Source organism: Schistocerca piceifrons, chromosome 7 (assembly GCF_021461385.2).
Source record: "Schistocerca piceifrons isolate TAMUIC-IGC-003096 chromosome 7, iqSchPice1.1, whole genome shotgun sequence".
Classification (NCBI taxonomy): domain Eukaryota; kingdom Metazoa; phylum Arthropoda; class Insecta; order Orthoptera; family Acrididae; genus Schistocerca; species Schistocerca piceifrons.
Window position 1 is genome coordinate 54265527 of NC_060144.1, and position 21094 is coordinate 54286620.

At 46.2% G+C, this 21094-nt stretch overlaps 1 non-coding gene across 1 annotated transcript; it reads left to right on the forward strand.

Moving 5' to 3' along the window:
- The first annotated feature begins 17454 nt into the window (after positions 1-17454).
- Positions 17455-17529, forward strand: Trnas-cga. Its single transcript has one exon. It is a non-coding gene; the product is annotated as a tRNA-Ser (tRNA).
- Positions 17530-21094: the final 3565 nt, after the last annotated feature.

Below are 21094 nucleotides of genomic sequence, written 5' to 3' on the forward strand. Positions count from 1 at the left end.
CGCTGCTCTGTAGCCTACGGATAAAGACAAAAAGCATAATGAGGAGAAATAACATTAAACAGAGGTGATAAAATGGTGACTGTTTAAAACTGGTACATGGCCAAAAAGTTGTGAAGAAAACATAAAAAATAAAGAGGTCAGTGATGTTGATTAAAAACACTTAGGAAATAGACAGGCACAATAAAAAACATGGCGACAGTGTGGTTTCTGTTCGCTGCACTTTAAAAAGGGGACACACAACGCTGAACACTCACGGAAAACTCTGCACTATAGAGTACAAAGGCATACATGTAGGGGGGGGGGGAGGACCTGGACACATGAGAGGGGGGGAAAAGGGGGGAGCAGGGCGTACGCGAGAAAAAGAGTGGGGAAGACAGTGGAGGGGAAAAGAAAAAGGACTTTGGGGGGGGGGGGGGGAGAATGGAGTCAAGGAGTGGGTAGGTGCAGGAAAAACAGGATGGAAGGGGTGGGGAGAGGGAGCCTGGGAGAAGGACAGAGGGAGGGAGGGGGGTTGAGGATCATAGTTGATAGGAGGGATAAATGAAGGGAGAGGGGGCATCATTCGAGAGGGGTAGCTGATAGGTGCCACCTCGGGAAAGGAGATGAAGGGTGTAGAGATAGAGGGTAGGGGGGACACAACGGTGAAGGCGCGACAGTATTCGGGGCTTGGAGAGGAGAGGAGCAGCCAGGGGATAAGGAGGATCAAGTCGGCGGGAAGTGTAGAGGATGTTCGAGGAAAAGGAGCAAATGGGGGAAAGAAATCAGGTCATACAGGATCCGCATGGGGGACGGGAGGCAGACGGAATACAACTTGTTGTGTAAAAAATTCCTTATACCGCATCACTTTACAAAGAGCACAAGCTGCTGTTCGGTAATACTTTACGAGATGCACAACGCGCTCTGATCGAGACGTACGTCTTTTCGCTGCTGTGTCCGGGGTATACGACGCATGTGCTGCCACTCGGCAGTACCTGCGTGCACAAAGGACCGGGAAAGTCCAATTCAGCACACCAAAATCACAGATTGCGCTGAGCAAGGTATGTTGTCTAGTTTGCAAGATTCCACTAGATGGCACTTGGAGTGGCAAAGTGAGCTACGAAACTCAATACACAGTGAAACTTCCTGGCAGATTATAACTGTGTGCCGGACCGAAACTCGACCTTGGACCTTTGCATTTCGCAGGCAAGTGCTGTGAGTGGAACTCTCGGTCCGGCACAAAGTTTTAATCTGCCAGGAAGTTCCATATCGCGCACACTCCTCTGCGGAGTGAAAATCAAATTCTGTCAACACACAGTGTTGCTGGAGAACCTACTACATGGAAGAGTGAAAGAAACTGGTACACCTGCCTAATATCGTGTAGGTCCCGAGCGACCACGCCGAAGTGCCGCACGACGACGTGGCATGGACTCGACTAATATCTGACGTGGTGCTGGAGGGAACTGCCACCATAAATCAGGCAGGGCTGTCCATAAATCCGTAAGAGTACGAGAGGGAGGAGATATCTTCTCAACAGCACGTTGCAAGGCATCACAGACATGCTCAATAATGTTCATGTCTGCGGAGTTTGGTGGCCAGCGGAACTGTCTAAACTCAGAAAAGTGTTCATGGAGCCACTCTGTAGCAATTTTAGACGTGTAGGGTATCATATTATTCTACTTCAATTGCGCAAGTCCGTCGGAATGTACAACGGACGTGAATGGATGCAGGTGATCAGAGAGGATGCTTACGTACGTGTCAGTCACCTGTCAGAGTCGTATCTAGACGTATTAGGGGTCCCATATCACTACAAATGCACATGCCGCACACCATTACAGAGCCTCCACCAGCTTGAACAGTCCCCTGCTGACATGCAGGGTCCATGGACGAAAGATGTTGTCTCCATACCCGTACACGTCCATCCGTTCGATACAGTTGGAAAAGATACTCGTCCGACGAGGCAACATGCTTGCAATCATCAACAGTCCAATATCGGTGTTGACGGGCCCTGGCGAGGCGTAAAGCTTTCTGTCGTGCAGTCATCAAGGGTACACGTGTGGGCCTTCGGCTGCAAAAGCCCATATCGACGATGTTTCGGTGAATATTTCGCACGCTGACACTTGTTGATGGCCCAGCACTGAAATCTGCAGCAATCTGCGGGAGGTGTTGCACTTCTGTGAACGTTGAACGATTGTCTTCAGTCGTCGTCGGCCCCGTACTTGCAGGGTGTTTTTCCGGGCGCAGCGATATCGGAGATCTAATGTTTTACCTTGTTCCTGATATTCACGGTACACTCGTGAAATGGTCGTACGGGAAAATCCCCACTTCACCGCTACCTCGGAGATGCTGTGTCCCATCGCTCCTGCGCCAACTATAACACCACGTTCAAACTCACTTAAATCTTGATACCCATCATTGTAGCAGCAATGACCGATCCAACAACTGCGCCAGACACTTGTTGTCTTTTATAGGCGTTGCCGACCGCAGCGCCGTATTCTGCCTGTTTGCATATCTCTGTAGTTCAAAAAAATGGTTCAAATGGCTCTGAGCACTATGGGACTTAACATGTGTGGTCATCAGTCCCCTAGAACTTAGAAATACTTAAACCTAACTAACCTAAGGACATCACACACATCCATGCCCGAGGCAGGATTCGAACCTGCGACCGTAGCAGTCACGCGGTTCCGGACTGAGCGCCTAGAACTCTCTGTAGTTGAGTACGCACGCCTATACCAGTTTCTTTAGCGCTTCAGTGTATATGAGAGTGATGCCGTAGAGCTCTGATATAACACGTACGAGTATTTGTGCGGACTGTCTGTTCATTCCGGTTAGCTTTCACTGCCGGCCAGGGTGGCCGAGCGGTTCTAGGCGCTACGGTCTGGAACCGTGGGACCGCTACGGTCGCAGGTTCGAATCCTGCCTCGGGCATGGATGTGTGTGACGTCCTTGGGTTAGTTAAGTTTAAGTAGTTGTAACAAGGGAACCTCCCCATCGCACCCCCCTCAGATTTAGTTATAAGTTGGCATAATGAATAGGCCTTGAAAAACTGAACACACATCAATCGAGAAAACAGGAAGAAGTTGTGTGGAACTATGACAAAATAAACAAAATATGCAAACTGAGTAGTCCATGCGCAAGATAGGGAACATCAAGGGAGAGAGGAGTCAGGAGCGCCCTAGTCTGGTGGTTAGCGTGAGCAGCTGCGGAACGAGAGGTCCTCGGTTCAAGACTTGTGAAAACTGTAATTCTTTATTTTCAGTCTGTGACAAACTCTTACGTTTTCATCGCCTTTTGGGAGTGATTACCACATCCACAAGAAAATCTAAATCGGGCAAGTTAGAAGAATGTTTTTACCCATTCGCCAAGTGTACAAGTTAGGTGGGTCGACAACATATTCCTGTCATGCGACCCACATGCTGTCACCAGTGTCGTATAGAATATATCAGACGTGTTTTCCTGTGGAGGAATCGGTTGCCTTATGACCTAGCGATCAAATGTTTCCGGTTCCCATTGGAGAGGCACGTCCTTTCGTCTACTAATTGCACGGTTTTGCGGTGCGGTCGCAAAACACAGACACTAACCTTATTGCAATGAACAGAGACGTCAATCAACGAACAGACAGATCATAACTTTGCGAAAATAAAGAAATTAAAATTTTCACACGAGGGAGGACTTGAAGCAAGGACCTCTTGTTCCACAGCTGCTGACGGGACCACGGCGCTGCTGAACTCACGCTATCCTTGATGCTGTATATCTTGCCCATGAACTACTCAGTTTGTATATTTTGCTTATTTTTTCATACTTCCACACAACTTCTTCCTGTTTTCTCGACTGATCTGTGTTCAGTTTTTCAAGGCCTATCCAGTGTGCCAACTTATAACTAAATCTGAGGGGGGTGCGATGGGGAGGTTCCCTTGTAAGTTCTAGGGGACTGATAACCGCAGCATTTAAGTCCCATAGTGCTCAGAACCATTTGAACCAATTTTCACTGACAGACAGAGAGAGAGAGAGCAGCTGAAGACGTCATTTCTGGGCAGGCTGGGCCGGTGGTTCGATACGGGACCGCGCCGGCCCCCTGCGGCACCGTGCTCATCCTAATCGCCGGTCGGCGCGTGTCGCGTTGCGCCGCCGCCTCTCGCCCGTCCAGCAGACGGTGTCTGCACCTCTAATTATGCCAGCCGGGACCGGCGGCCGGCCTTTCCGACATTAGGGCCGACGCAGCCGGCCTGTTTTACGAGCCCGTCCGCAATTTGGGAGCGCGTAAAAGGCGACGCGCAGTCGCCCGATGGACTCGGACCTGCTCGTATTTCACGCCTGCTTTCGTGGCCATCAGGCGAGACGGAGAGGCGCGCAATTAGGCGTGCGGTTCGGGTGACGGCACCCCCCCCCCCCTCCCCTGCTTGACGCTCCAGCTGTCGCTACTGGTGTGCCGGTGACTGCCGGTCTCGCCGACCTCGTGTCCTCGTGCCCGGGCGACCACACTTCTGGTGAGACTGACCAGCACTAGAGCCTGTATACGGAGAGAGTGGCCAACCGGACGATACGGCGGCCATTTTTCTGCCAAAATGCGGGCGGGACTTTTGAATGGCCAGTAGTGGGGTAGTGGAGTACACACTCACCGAATCAAAAGCACAAGACAATATGGCGAAACCATTCTTTAAATGCCTTTCTTTGCAGCTATAATATACTCATAGTAGCCTACTACCTACAGCACAGGAAAATTTGATACAGTGGCTGTAAAAATTATTCGTTACTTGCATTTATCTCCTTTAAAGTTTGTTTACTAGACATACTGCAATGAAAGTAACGTAAATAAAAAATATAGTGTATAACATTTGTTTTGTATCGGAAGTGCATAACGCTAAAGATTTAACGTATCTGTATTACGTCAGATGAATGAAAGTTGTAAGCAGTTGTTTTCTTGTGACATGCAAAAACTGTGAGACGTATTAGTACTTCTCGTCACGTCTTCAAACTTTTTACATGTCACAAGTAAACAACTGCTTACCACTTTACTGAATACCTCCCGTACATAACAAACGAAAAAGATTACAAAAATCAGGTTATGTTAAATGTAGGCTACTGTAATAACGACCAAATATAACAAGAAAACTACTCTTCAAGAGTACCTACAATTACTTACTACGAATAATGTTTCAGCAACCATAGCAATTGCGGAAAACGTGCTTACAACTTGCCTGCGTCAACAGTCAGGCTATAATACTGAAACCAAAATAATGCCTAGTGTTCTGATTCGGAACGAAATAAAGTTTCGCGCTATAAAGTCGAGTGAGCATGGCACAACAATTACAGGAACTTTCCGTTTCCAGCAAGGACTGTCAGATATTGGCTCAACAGAAGCTTATCATGCTACCAGTATGCACGAACTGTTAAAGAAATAAGAGCTTAAAAATGCAGTAAATTGTAATAGGCCTACCTGTTTTGCGTGACTAAAAATATTTAAAAAAACTGACACCTTAAAATGAGAGTTCTCTGAGCAAAGTGAAGAACCAAACATTTTTATAGGCGTAACTAAATAAATATTTCGGATAGTATATACCATTAAGAAAGTTGTACCTGGACTTTATTACAAGAGTTACTCATTCCTTCCTGGCATCGTTTACGAACGTCTGCAGAACGAATTACAGATGTCAAAAACAATGCTGTACAATTACTAACGTGTTTACTTCAAACATGTAGGCCTACCGACTCCATCACAAATCGCTTCATTATTTCCACTCGTATTTAAGATCGCAAACGCTAATTACGTACTAAAAACGATATACAACTAAATCGAACATGCATGCGCAACGCATAACAAGTCTCTCAATAATTCAAATACCTTTTAATCGTTTCCAAAAGTCCTCTGAACTTCAATTCAACTCAAAAGCACGGCGAACATAGGAACCGCGAGAGACGTTTGGCAGAAAAATGGCGCCGAAGCTAATCAACCAATCAAGAGAAACTTCACCTATGGCCACTCTCTCTGTATACAGGCTCTCTAACCAGCACCAGCTAACTAAAGAGAAGTCAGTATGGAGCAGTCGAGGTTACCACCCATGCCCGTAGTAAGGCATCTACAGTGTGATTCAAAAGAAAATTGGTACAGTCATTTTTGATTGGGCCTTATTCCAAATTTTCACAAAATAAGTTAACAACGGTACCAGATTCTATACACGTAGATGCACCTTTCTGCGTCGCATGGAATGGCCGCGCGGTTAGAGGCGCCATGTGACGAATTGCGCGGCCCCTCTCGCCAGAGGTTCGAGTCCTCCCTCGGACACGGGTGTGTATGTTGTTCTTAGCATAATTAGTTTTGAGTTCGTTTAAATTGGTCTAGGGACCGATGACCTCAGGAGTTTGGTCCCTTAGGAATTCACACGCAGTTCGGCGCTAGCGACCGTGCGAAGCGGAGGTCCGATACTTCCGCCTGTGCGGCGTGTGCGAGTGTTTGTTTACTTGTGGACTTAGTCTGCGCGCGGGCTAGTAACAACGATAATGGCGAACAAGTACAGGAAAACTACATTACGATTCAATGTCTGCAAAGACTACGAACGACCAAAGGCTTTAGCAGTGGAACGATTCATTCGAGAGGACGTCAAGATACCGCCAAACGATATTGTCGGAATTCACTTGTCCATCGTTAGTCCCACGGTGTACGTTAAGATGGCAAATGACGCGGCGTGTGAGAGAATTCTACAGGCAACAAAAGCAGGTCTCCGATTTTGCCATAGTGACGGGAATGTCGGCACGGTAACTGTAGAACATGCTGGTCTGGGTGTACGGACAATACGTGTTTTTAGCTGCCATTTGAGCTCCCGGCTGACGAAGTTATCGAGGCTTTCAAGCCACACGGCACGGTACATGGTCACACAGCAGAACGCTGGACACAATTCGCCACGTACCCCTTTCTTAACGGAGTGCGACAGATTACTATTGATCTTCAGAAGCATGTACCGTCCTATCTGACAATTGGTGGTTGTCGGGCGGTGGTGATTTACGATGTTCGACTACGTACATGTTCTGGATGTGGCCAGGAGGGACACCTCAGGTCGAACTGTATGCAACGGCGGATTACGCAACTGCCTTCAGATGTGCGGGAGCCGTCGCCGGCGATGACAGTACTACCGATCACCTATGCCAAAGCCCTCACTGCGTCCGCTGATGACCGAAAGGACACAGCCCCGGTGGAAGATCAAGATGGCACTCTCCGAAACCTTGTAGCAGACGTCGGGATGACAGAGGATGCTGCTCCATCGAGCATACAATCTACGGTGACAACATCAGATGAGACCGAACTCCCACCAAGCACACCGATAGTACACGAAGCAGTTCCAGCCACTACGGATGCTGTTCCGTCTGGAACGCACTCTGTGGCGGCAACATCAGTTTCGACCGAACTCCCGCCAAGTACAACGAAGGGACTCGAAACACTTCCAGTTCCTACGGATGCTTTTCTGTCGGGCAGCCGTGATTCCCCACAATCTGAGGACACGGAAGGAAGATCACGCAAACAACGTTCCCCGAAAAGGAGGTAACGGCATCGTCGCACGACATCTCCTAGGGATGACTCCCCTTGCCCCGACAACGATGTGCCTGTGGACCAAGACGACACAACAGCCTCTACGAAACAGGATGAGGCAATGGAAACTGTTCGATCAGACCCACAGCGGTCTGTCACATTGACGGTACCGGGACGTGGTGATGCTGAAGAGAAATCACAGCCAGTTGGCTCTCCAGACGCAGATGCTGTGGCTATGGACACGAATGTATCACTGCCTGCAAAGATTTGGTATGAGAATATTGAGGAGGCGCCGGACGTCATACAAAGGCAGCCGGCACTCACGAAGACGGTCTAATAATTGCTGAAGGTGAAGGGAGAGGGGCGAGAGAACGTCTTCTAACTCAGCCCCCAGCGCCGATGCTGGGAGATGTTGTTGCGCCTCGACAGAGTGGGATTCAACGCCATGCGAACCGTATTGCGACATTAAATATAAATGACGTGCGCTCACCGGCCAAAATACACCTACTGAAGGAAACGATTTGGGCATCTGATGTGGATATTGCTTTGCTGCAGGAAGTCCACATAGCTGCACTCCCATACATCGCAGGCTACCAATCCTGTTCGTCACATGGAGATCACAATGGGAGTGGGGGTGGCAGTTTATGTGCGAGATGGCTTCCCAGTGGAAAACGTGTGTTATCTTCCGTCGGCCAGGGGAATGGCTTTCACGTCGTTTGGGACACGCATCATCAATCTTTATGCACCGTCGGGAAACAATCGGCGGCGGGAAAGAGCGCGATTTTACGCAGAAGACGTTGCCCCACTATTCCATGGACGTTATGAATGTGTAATAATTGGTGGAGATTTCAACTGTTTTCTCAGCCAGAAAGACCAATGGCCGCAAGCAAACATCAGCCAGGAGTTGCGAATCGTAGTCAACGACCTCATACTTAGTGACACGTGGGAATTACGACATGCAGATGCACCGGGATACACCTATGTGACAAGTCATTCGGCGAGCAGGTTAGATCGCATTTATATCTCACGGGCTCATGCAAATGATGTCCAGGAAGCGGAACGCTGGCCATTGGCATTTTCCTATCACAGCGCTTACATCTGTACGGTGCTTCTTCCCCGTAGAGAGGTGTGGAACAGTAAGGCCCCGTGGAAATTAGACATTCAATATCTACAAGATCCTGAATGCCGGCAACGGATCCTCGAGACATGGACGAGCGAAGGGTTGGAAGGTATGCGACGAAGCTTGATTGGTGGCTGACTTATGCTAAACCGGCGCTTCGCCGTACGTTCATCTCATATAGCAGGGAGATGGCAGAATGGCGCCGCCGTACGACCGACTTTCAATTTGCAGCGCTGCGCGACCTGGTTGATGGTCCGCCGGGACAGGACATCTGGATCGAACGCAAAAGGATAAAAGCTAAACTAGTGGCTCTAGCTCGGAAACATCGTCAGGGAACCATGGTGCGCGCCAGATGTCACGATACGATAATGCACGAGATTCCTTCCATGCACCACGTCGTGAATGAACAAAAGCACCGACGGTCGCGTTTTGGTACGGAAATTAATTACCCGCGAAGACCGAAGAGTGACGCGTCAAGCGGACATTGTCTCTGCATTCGTCGACCATTACCAACACATCTATCGGGAAGAAACAGCCCCTGTCGATGACCTCGAACGTATAGCCACGTACGTCTCCCGTACACTGACGGTGGAAGCCGCAGGAACATTACTGGAAGCCATTAGCTGTGAAGAAGTACATGATGCGATCGCAAAGGGCGCGTTGAATCGGTCCCCAGACATTGATGGACTTCCTGCTGAATTTTATCGAGAATTTTGCAACGAAATGGCACCGCGATGGACGGAAATGTACAACGAGATGTTAAATTCCGATGCACCTATTCCACCGGCTTTTATGGAAGGCCTCTTGGTGCCAGTACATAAACCGAAGCCAGGAATTACGGTCACACATTATCGCCCCATCACCCTGCTTAATGCCGACTATAAGATTTTTGCACGGTTGCTAGCGTCCCGATGTCGTATGTTAATTCGTAGCGTTCTCTCTCCCGAACAGACGACACCGGGTGGATCGGTGAATGTGCAAACAGCTACTGGCGAATGCCGTGGTGTGATAGCGCTGGCGGAGGAGTGCCGGCTTAAAGCGGCGATGGTGGCGGTTGATTTTGACAGTGCTTTTGATAAGGTGCGCCACAACTATCTGTACGCTGTACTGGAACAAATGGGATTTCCAGACCGTTTTACTGGTGTCATTAGAAGGATTTATGGGGGCGCACAATCCTTGGTACAGCTTAATGGGCGTTTAGCAGGGCCCATTCAAATTCGACGATCCATTCGCCAGGACTGCTCTCTTTCGATGCTGCTGTTCGCGATAGCGTTGGAACCATTAATTGGAAGGCTAACAAATTCTCTTTCTGGGATGGAACTGCGGGGCTACACCTTCAAATGTCGTGCCTATGCGGACGACCTCCTGCTGCTCGTTCGTTCTGAGGAAGAGGTGAAGACGGTCCTTGAACTGTTGTTGGACCACAGTGTGACGGCGGGTAGTGCAGTGAACATGAACAAATCGGCAGCAATGCCGGTTGGAAGGGGCCTCACGCCGGAAGAAATCAGCCCGTTTCCTTATGTGCAACGATTCCGCTATCTCGGCATAGACTTTACCTCATCTGTAAAACATACTGCGGCAGTTAACTACCGACGTATTTTACAGACAACACGTACCATGGTCCGACAACATCTCCTGCGGCGCCTTGATCCTTTGCAGCGAGTCGAATATCTGCACACTTACGTGGTTTCTCGAATGGTGCATATTTCGCAGATCCTGCCTCTACCACTCACGCTCGGACGTCGACTTCAATCAGCACTAGGCTATTTTGTGATGATTGGGTCGCCCCTCAAAGTGCGATACGCAGCGCTCACGCTCCCTACGGACAAGGGGGGACTCGGACTTACGAATGTTCACTGCCGAGCGACGGCGCTCCTTCTAGCCACGATGTACAAGCAATGGCGTAGAAGGGGTGATTCCCTTACATCCGCCTACTGGATCTCCTAGTTCCAGCGTCCCTTACACCTCCGGTAACGGTGGGCAACATTACGCCACATTTTGCGCATGTATCAACATTTATCGTGGAACTTAGTTATATCAGAGACGAGCTTCCGCGCGCGAGACCGCCATGCGCGAATGATTTTTATGTTTGGCTGCTATGACGGATAAGTCGTAATGTCATTGAACTCAAACACCCCAAGTTGCATTGGCCGAAGATTTGGAGACATGTGCACCAAAAATTCCTTCCTACCTTCGTTCGGGCATTGTGGTTCTCTGTTGCCTGTGGCAAGTTCAACACCAACCAACGGCTCCATGCAGTTGGACTAGTGGACACTCCACTATGCCCGAAATGTCGCCAAGTGGATGACGACCATCACCGCTTAACTTGTATCGCGGTGCAGGACGTATGGCTCCTAGGAAGACAGATGGTGGCTTGCTACCTCCGTGTGACCCCGCAACATATTACACCTGCTTCCTTCTTACATCCGGAGAGTGACTACTTTCCGGCGACTAAATCACAGTCGATCATCTGGGTCAAAGGTTGGACGATCGCGTACCTCTATGGGGATGCTGCCAAGTCGCGACTTGACTTTTGGTATTTCTTGCGGCAAGCCCACAATGAGGTTCATAGATGGTCACACTATCGGAAAACCTTTGCCAACTACCTTCAGGCAGTCTTCCTCGACCCCCCACGCAGTTGGGATGTGCCGGGTGCAGTCGGTGTGCACATTTGACAGCTGATAATGAACCTCACGCTTCTCTCACCGCTCAATATGTAATGCACATACTATACCATGAAATGATCTACATGTTCCTTTTAACAGAGTGATCTTTATGGAAAATAAATAAATAAATAAATAAATAAAAACAACATCCCTGTTCCTTTAAATTTGTGATTTGTTTTACAATGATTTATTTATTTATTTTTATTTTTTATTTATTTTTATTTTTTATTTTATTTTTTATTTTTTATTTTTATTTTATTTTTATTTTTATTTTTTTAAATTTTTTATTTCATTTAATTTATTTATTTTATTTTTTTTGCAGAGAATGCATATCATTTAGTGTTTGTGAACTGCCTAATTTTGTATCCAAATAGAATACCGAAAAAAAGGTCTGAGTTCAAGCCTTGATCAGTGCTTAATATTTTCTTTATTTTAAAAACATTATAAAAAAAACGGGTGTCTTGCGACGTCCGCCCCGAGCAGATGCAACGAACAAAATTAGATTAAAAAAAAAAAAAGCGGTCCAAGGCTCTGCAGTCATGGATTGTGCGGCTGATCCCGGCGGAGGTTCGAATCCTCCCTCGGGCATGGGTGTGTGTGTGCGTTTGTCCTTAGGATAATTCAGGTTAAGTAGTGTGTAAGTTTAGGGACTGAGGACCTTATCAGTTAAGTCTCATAAGATTTCACACACATTTGAACAAATTTTTTTGAACAACACATACAACGTTTATTTGATTATATTCCTCATGAATATATAATTATGTTTCTATGATGGTTTGATGAAATGGCTCGTGCGTAACAGTGGTGCTGCCCATCATGATCAGTGAAACCATTTTGTATGTACTTTGATTAGAGTTACAGTAGTATGAAAATGTATGAGTGAAACAATTTAAAACACAACCAAAAACGTAACTTGACCAAGGACATGAATCGCACCCTCAAGAAAAGGACTTTAATCCACGATTTTACACTTTTTTTTTTCAAAGAGACTGCATAACCCAGCAACTGCAGTAATGGTAAAATATCCATTTCAGTCTGTTGTTTAAACATTTGAAAGCCCATCCTGTTACATTCCATACAGTCACTTGCAGAATGTTTTGCTTAGTTGCTGAAAACTTAAGATTTTGGAGCAAGGTCCTTTCAAAAATGGCTACATCAATTGTTTATTGCAGACAACTACAAAAGACAGAAATGCGTTGCGCACGTCACTGGACAGAGGTAGGTTTAAAGTTTTGTTTTGTTTCTTTGTAACAATATAATGAGTACACCACAAGAAAAATCATTTTATGTATTGAATTTACGCTAGGTCAATCCATTGTTCAAGTGCAACGTGCATTCCGCCTTTGATTCAGCAAGAAGCCGCCTCTGTACAAGCGGATGTATGACTGACATATAAAATTCTTGGAAGTTGGTTGCATACGAAAGGGAAGAGCACTGGTGGGCTACGCACGTCTGATGCTGTAGACAGCCGTAAACACTTTTCCCCGCTGTTATGGCGCTTATCTCAGAATATATGTTATTCACCTCGCCTTTTACAACGAAATTTCACCAATAACTCAGAATTTCCTTTTTTGGCACTTGTCCTGCTATTTACTTACAGACCATAATTAAAGTTCCTGTTTCACTATGGAAACGATGCTACTGCCATCTAGCAGTGAACGGCAGAGCAGCTTGGAATCGTGGTAGCTCAGTTTGGCTTGGCGCTGTCGCGTCGCATAGGGTGCTACGAAAAGGTGTTGCGTAGAAGGAAATGGTTTGTAACATGTTGCGTGACAGAAGGTGCTCCATACCGATTGTGCATGACAGAGGATGCTTCGTACCAATACTGTGTGGAAGAGGGTGCATCTTACCGAATTTAAGTGGCACAGAGTGCTTCTTACCGGTGGCGTATGGCAGAGGGCTCTTCTTAGCGATGTTATGTCCAGAGGGTGCTTCTTACCAATGCTGTGTGGTGCAGGTTGCTTCCTAACAATTTTACTTGCTGGAGGGTGCTTTGTGATGATGTTTCATGGCGTAGTGTGCTTCATAACAGTGTTGCGTATCCTAGGGTTTTTCATACCTGTTTCTCATGACTGAGGAAATATCGTAGCAATGTTGCGTGGCAGAGGCTACTTCATACCAATGTTAGTTTTGTAGATATGGGAAAGTCCACATAGATAATGTACCTTGCACTGGACTGGCGCTGGATTGGCCAGAAAGTGAACGTAGCTGGCGCTGAACTCTGCTGTGATAGGGCGGGCGACGCCGGACTCCAGTGCAGTTAGGCGAACCGAACTGTGCAGTAGCTCGCAGCTACCAACATTCCCGCAAGATGCCACTTTAGGTTTCATTTAAATACGGAACAGATAACATTCGTGCCTCCTGAGAACTTCTTGGCATGCATTGCTTCAGCTGCTAAAGTTATATAAAAGTAACGTCGTTTCTTGAATTTTAGTAACAACTCTACGCAGTGATCCATCAAAAAAATTACTGCCACTCTAGACGAGTCGTCCGACCATAAATACACCGGTGTTCAAAATTAGAGCAACAAACGGAAATTTTGAAAGTTTGCGTTTAGTTTGCCACGAAACGGAGTAAACAGATTATAGTAAAGTAGAAACAATGTAAAGAATACAGAAAGCAAACGACTGCAACATGTATAACGTACACAAAAATGTTCTTCGTTTTTTTCCAACTTCACGGATTTGCACACACTCTGCGACAACTGGTTAATTTGCTCAGTATGGGGTTGACCACCTCTGGCAGCGATACAGGGCTGACAACGACAGGGCATGCTGTGAATGATGTCATCGGTCTCTTGTTGAAGCAGAACGCATACTCTTCCTTCAGAGCTGCTCGCAGTTTTGGAGAATGATCGGTAGAGGCGGACGTGATGCAAGCCGTCTCCCTAGCGCATGCCAGACGTGCAATATAGGATTCAAATCGGGAGACCGAGCAGGCCACGCCATGCGTACAATATCTTCTTCAACCACCCGTGCTCGTTAAGGTCGAGCATTGTCGTCCATAAATACGACGTCTGGGCCAACAGCACCTCGCAACAACCGCAAATAAGGCCCCAAGATCTCGTCACGATACCTGACAGCAGTTAAATCTTGCCGATTCACCCTTACGAGTTCATGAAGCGGTGTGGTCGGCATAACCCTGCACAGACCATTAGCGACCCTCCTCGATGTCGCTCTCTTTGCACAGTGTTTGGGTCCTGAAATCGTGTTCCACGTTCCCTCCACACGTGACTCTATCGGGAATCACTCTCTAGTCTAACAAGGGGAGGCCGCCAATTGTGAAATTCAGATTCAATTCATACTGCGCATGATAAAAGCTCATGGCTAGAGGTGTAATGTGGCAAAGCACCAAGATGCACTTCTCAGCCGTTGTCCAGAAAATCGACAGTTAAAATAAACCGTTGCGGTGAAATACTCTCAACGATTAATAATTATTGACAGCGTCGTGGCGCAGCGGTAAGCGCTCGGGTTCGTAATCCGAAGGTCGCCGGATCGAATCTCGCGCCATGCTTTTTTTTTTTTTTTTTTTTTAGTATTTGTTTTTTGTTATTCAAATGTGTCTACACACACACACACACACACACACACACACACACACACATATATATATATATATATATATATATATATATATATATATATATATATAAAATTCCCGGCAATTAGTTGCAACAATTATGCATATAATAAGTTAAAACTGGCGACTTCGAACATCATTATGTTTTCCGCAAACAAAGCTGTATTTCACAAATGTTATTAGTTGTCTTCATAATGTTAACCACGTATAGTTAACGGAAGACGTAGAAACGATATTCCGAAACGAATACGTATAGCGTAAGTCAAACGTTCGAATTAGAGTAGAGCTGTGGCAGGTATGAAATATAAGCTCCGTTACTCGCTCGTTACACTTGAAGGACAGATGTTGAATGGGCCGAAACGAGCCGCCGCATAACAGCGTAGTTGCCCGCTAACTTCGAAAGAAGGTAGATGCGGTCCCTAGCGCAACTTATAACATCGTCGAAAATCAGTGCGGATGTGAGAGCTTTCGTATACCCTGTTAAACAAACGGAAAAATGGAGGCGGTACAATTGGAGAGCGATCCGCCTTCACCAAAATGCATAAGCAATTCATTAATAGTTTATATATATATATATATATATATATATACATATATATATATATATATATATATATATATATATATATTTGAATTACAAAAAACTAATAATAAAAAAAAATGTTGGATGACGCGAGATTCGATCCGGCGACCGACCTTCCAATTACAAACCCGAGCGCTTACCGCTGCGCCACGACGCTGTAGAGAATTGTTAATCGTAGAGAGTATTTCACCGCAACGGTTTATTTTAACTGTCGATTTTCTCGACAACGGCTGAGAAGTGCACCTTGGTGCTTTGTCACATTACACCTCTGGCCATGAGCTTTTATTATGCGCAGTATGAATCGAATCTGAATTTCACAATTGGCGGCCTCCCCTTGTAAGTTGGGACTTATCTGTGAAAACAACATCGGCCCACTGTTCTACCGTCCAGGTGACATGTTGACGACTCCACACTAGACGCTGCCTTCTGTGAAGACGCATCAGAGGTAGACATACAGCATGTCACTGAAAGTAAAGGCCAGTCTGCGGAGCCTTCTGAACACCGCTTGCCTCGATGCGACACGTCCAGTGGACGCTGCGAACCCACGCCTCGGTTGCCGCCATTGCCTAAGACGCTAATGTCGTGCCCTTACAGCCAAATAACGGTACTCTCTTCTGAAGTCACACGTGGCCGGCCCTGCCCTGGTCTTCGGGGTACAGATTCGGTCTCTACAAAACCGTCGCCACATCCGAGAAACACCAGAACGATTCACAGCAAGCCATAGGGCCAAATCAGTTTGCGACTGTCCTGCATCCTTTCTTTCTATGGCCCTCCACCGCAGACAATCTGGTAGGCATCTTCTCTGTGCCATACAGCACCGTCTGTGACTGTGTACACAGCGATTGTGGGTGTTGGGCTACCAGGCAAACACTACCTCGCTGCTTAGGTACCCCCGCCATCATCGTTGGCATGGTTGTCCGTTGACCAGAATGCTATCTTCCGTGCGGAACACTATCGTACGGACATCTGGTTGACACTTCCTGGCAGACTAAAACTGTGTGCCCGACCGAGACTCTGCAAGGTTCACAGGAGAGCTTCTGTAAAATTTGGAAGGTAGGAGACGAGATACTGGCAGGAGTAAAGCTGTGAGTACCGGGCGTGAGTCGTGCTTCGGTAGCTCAGTTGGTAAAGCACTTGCCCGCGAAAGGCAAAGGTCCCCAGTTCGAGTCTCGGTCGGGACACAGTTTTAATCTGCCAGGAAGTTTCATATCAGCGCACACTCCGCTGCAGAGTGAAAATCTCATTCTGGAAACATCCCCCAGGCTGTGGCTAAGCCATGTCTCCGCAATATCCTTTCTTTCGGGAGTGCTAGTTCTGCAAGGTTCGCAGGAGAGCTTTTGTAAAGTTTGGAAGGTAGGAGACGAGGTACTGGCAGGAGTAAAGCTGTGAGTACGGGGCGTGAGTCGTGCTTCGGTAGCTCAGTTGGTAGAGCACTTGCCCGCGAAAGGCAAAGGTCCCGAGTTCGAGTCTCGGTCGGGCACACAGTTTTAATCTGCCAGGAAGTTTCATATCAGCGCACACTCCGCTGCAAAGTGAAAATCTCATTCTGGAAACATCCCCCAGGCTGTGGCTAAGCCATGTCTCCGCAATATCCTTTCTTTCAGGAGTGCTAGTTCTGCAAGGTTCGCAGGAGAGCTTTTGTAAAGTTTGGAAGGTAGGAGACGAGGTACTGGCAGGAGTAAAGCTGTGAGTACGGGGCGTGAGTCGTGCTTCGGTAGCTCAGTTGGTAGAGCACTTGCCCGCGAAAGGCAAAGGTCCCGAGTTCGAGTCTCGGTCGGGCACACAGTTTTAATCTGCCAGGAAGTTTCATATCAGCGCACACTCCGCTGCAAAGTGAAAATCTCATTCTGGAAACATCCCCCAGGCTGTGGCTAAGCCATGTCTCCGCAATATCCTTTCTTTCAGGAGTGCTAGTTCTGCAAGGTTCGCAGGAGAGCTTCTGTAAAGTTTGGAAGGTAGGAGACGAGGTACTGGCAGGAGTAAAGCTGTGAGTACGGGGCGTGAGTCGTGCTTCGGTAGCTCAGTTGGTAGAGCGCTTGCCCGCGAAAGGCAAAGGTCCCGAGTTCGAGTCTCGGTCAAGCACACAGTTTTAATCTGCCAGGAAGTTTCATATCAGCGCACACTCCGCTGCAGAGTGAAAATCTCAATCTGGTTGACAGTTTCTAAAATTATATCGTGAATTAGGCACAGGAAGGGGAAACAGCGGTTTTTTTGCTTTAATTTAGGAGACCAGTCTACTTCCCATGCGAATCATGGTTGGGTCACTAGTTTCATATAATTGTTGCCTGAATTAGAACGATAATGCTGGAAGCTGAAGAAATGAATTAAAATTTGTGCCGCGGTCGGGACTCAAACCCGGGTCTTCTTGCTTACTAGGCAGAGATACTGATCCTTACACCACCGCAGCGCTATGTTCACCACTGCTGCACGAATTTAATGTAAAACTTTGAAATGCTGTCATAGTTTACTCTTTAGGTATAACCGTACTTCAAATTTTTTAGTTACGACCGTACTTCAAGTTTTTAAGAAATTGGATAAAGTATTAAGGTTACAGATTGCGTGTACATGTCTCCACACAGCGTCACTCACGCGCCTCAAATCTGCCAGACTACGCTGAAGCCTGTACCAAAAACGGTAAACAAAATAAGTTTACCGCTTACTATATTGTCGCTGTTGACGCAGTAAAACTTCGGTATCAGGCTTGACGTTTTAATATATTACTCCCTTTCATGAATGTACATTGTACGACAGATAGTTCAGGAGAAATAACCTCATAAACACTGAAGTACGTGAAAATGTAGCTTTTTTTAAATGGATCGCAAATTACCCAGACTACTCCCATCGAGTGTTCGATAATGAGAGCAGCAAGAACCTTCCAACAAACTTTAAACATAATTTCAAACCGTTTCTAAACCTTTTTTAAACTGTGTTGGTGAATAATCCGAAAGTAATGGTACAACCGTAATTAGGATTTTAGGTCTTCAGCCATAAAGGCTTTACATGCTTAACGTCAAGTATTTTACATATTAGGTCATTTGAGTTCAAACCTCTGAACCTGATTTATACTAGGGTGGTTTGATAAGTGTGGTAAAAAAGGAAGAAAAAGTTTTTTCTTTCGTAAACATCTCACCTTACTTCTCGACATTGTCTCTATTGAGGGATATACACTTGGTCCATCGATCTTCCAGCTTTTTCATCTCGTCAGAAAAAAATGCTATGTCAGGCTCTCGAAAATACTCAATGACTGCAACTATCACTTTCTCATTTGATGAAAATTTTGATGTGTCGGCAGCTGGGCCAACACCTTGTAGATCGAGGTGGCTGAAAATGCACGCTAGACTAACGCAGACGGGCGTGAAGTACTGGAACAGGCTACGTAATTAATGCTATGAAGAAAAGTACGTAGCTGGATTAATACTTATCTTTAATCAATCATTGTGGTACATCGCTCTTGACTATACGCAGGAGACTTTAATTACAATCACTGTAAGGCTAATGGCGCCTTGCTAGTTCGTAGCCATTAACTTAGCTGAAGGCTATTCTGTCTCTCGGCTAATGAGAAAGAAAGGCTTCGTACATCTAGTCGCTAGCTAGGTCGTCCGTACAACTGGGGCGAGTGCTTGTTCGTATCACGAGACCTGCCTTGTGGTGGCGCTAGGTCTGCGATTACACAGTGGCGACACGCGGGTCCGACATGTACTAAATGGACCGCGGCCGATTTAATCTACCACCTAGCAAGTGTGGTGTCTGGCGGTGACACCACAAATTTGTTTCCAGCAAACCAAAATTTCAAGTCAGGAAACAGACGTCACTTGGGGGTAAGTGTGGTGAACAAAATGGATGAGAAACCAGTTCAAAGCCCAGTTCATGCACTTTCGCCATTACTATTGCTGATGTGTGTTATAGTGCACTATCCCGGTAAAAGATCACTTCCTTGCGTGCCAGCCTTGGTGTATTTTCAGCTAAAAATTTAGCAGTTTAGACGATACAACAATGAAGTATAATAGGGTGCGATTATGATTCTGCTTTTTCCAAGTAATCTGTGATGATTGTTCCTTGTGAGTCCCAAAAAACTTGTTCTTTGCCCTCGTCTGTGCATTTTCGTCTGCCTTTGTCCACTGCCTTTTTGACTCTGACGCGTAATGTGAATCCAGGCTTCATCGACAGTCACAATTCGGCACAGGAAGTCTGGCGGATTGCGATTAAACATCTCCAGACATTATGTTGCAGAGTTGTGCGGGATGCGCTTTTGGTCGACTCTCAGCGATCGCGTCGCTCACCTCGGACACAGCTTCTTCATAGTCCCGTTCTCCCTGCAGGACATTATGCACCCTATCTGTTGGGATGCCTACAGTCCCAGCAATCTCACGAATTTTTATTCGGTAAACCTCAGTTGGACGCCCAGAGCGCGATTCGTCTTGGGCGCTTGTCCGACCACGTTTAAACTCATTAATCCAAAAGTAAATGATCTTCAGTGATGTTGCAGAGTCCGTGTGAAGGTCATCCAATTCTATTTTTGATTTGTGTGGCAGTCCAGATCATCAAATGAAAATGTTTAACAACAGCACCAAACTCGGTTTTCTCCAGGTCAATCACAGTCGACACACTGACCAGTTCAGACTACTGTCATCAATTAACTGTACGCTTTATATTCTCGAAATTCTTTATATGATCCTTGGAATAATCAAGCTTGCCACCCATGGAGGCGCAACAAAAATGTTCCATTTTTCATGGGAATTCACCAGACTTATCAGACCACCCTCGCGCATAGGAGTTCGATTCTACATAAAATCTTGGTATGGAGTTACTGGTTTGTTGTATTTGATAGTTATAAAAATTATTTCGTTTTGACCTTGTTTGGGACGATAAAATCCTTCATTCAGTATTTTTCCGCTAATTCATCTTATTCGGGTAACTCATTTGTCAAATTTACATCAATGTTAGGCCTAATGGTCTCTAATCAGTGTTCTGAAGTATGAATTTGTCTTATAACACGTTTGTCAGAATGACAGCATGATATACTACATTGGTTTTTATTATTAGAGAACGTGTTTAAGTGAGAATTTGTCTTACTTACACTTTCTCTAATTAGAAGTTAGATATTTGCTACAAAAAGGAGCGATACTTCATGTAAACAAGCCAGTACATATTTGACGAAGTATAAGACGCTACGCACTATAAGACGCGCCTTAACTTTTAAGCAGTTTTTAAAAAAATAACATTTGTTTTTATTATTAGATTGCAAAGCCAGACTAACAAAAATTCTTACTAGTTTATAAAACCAAAGAGAGCTTTAAAATACTTGAAAATTGTCATCTGCCGGCCGCGGTGGTCTCGCGGTTAAGGCGGTCAGTCCGGAACCGCGCGACTGCTACGGTCGCAGGTTCAAATCCTGCCTCGGGCATGGATGTGTGTGATGTCCTTAGGTTAGTTAGGTTTAAGTAGTTCTAAGTTCTAGGGGACTGATGACCACAGATGTTAAGTCCCATAGTGCTCACAGCCATTTGAACCATTTGAATTGTCATCTGAACTTTCTTCTTCTTCTTCTTCTTCTTTTCTTCCCCTTCGTCGCCGTCGTTGTCCTCTCCGCATATAAGATAGTCTTCAGTGTCATCGAGAGCGTTACTCACGCCGCACTTTCTACAGAT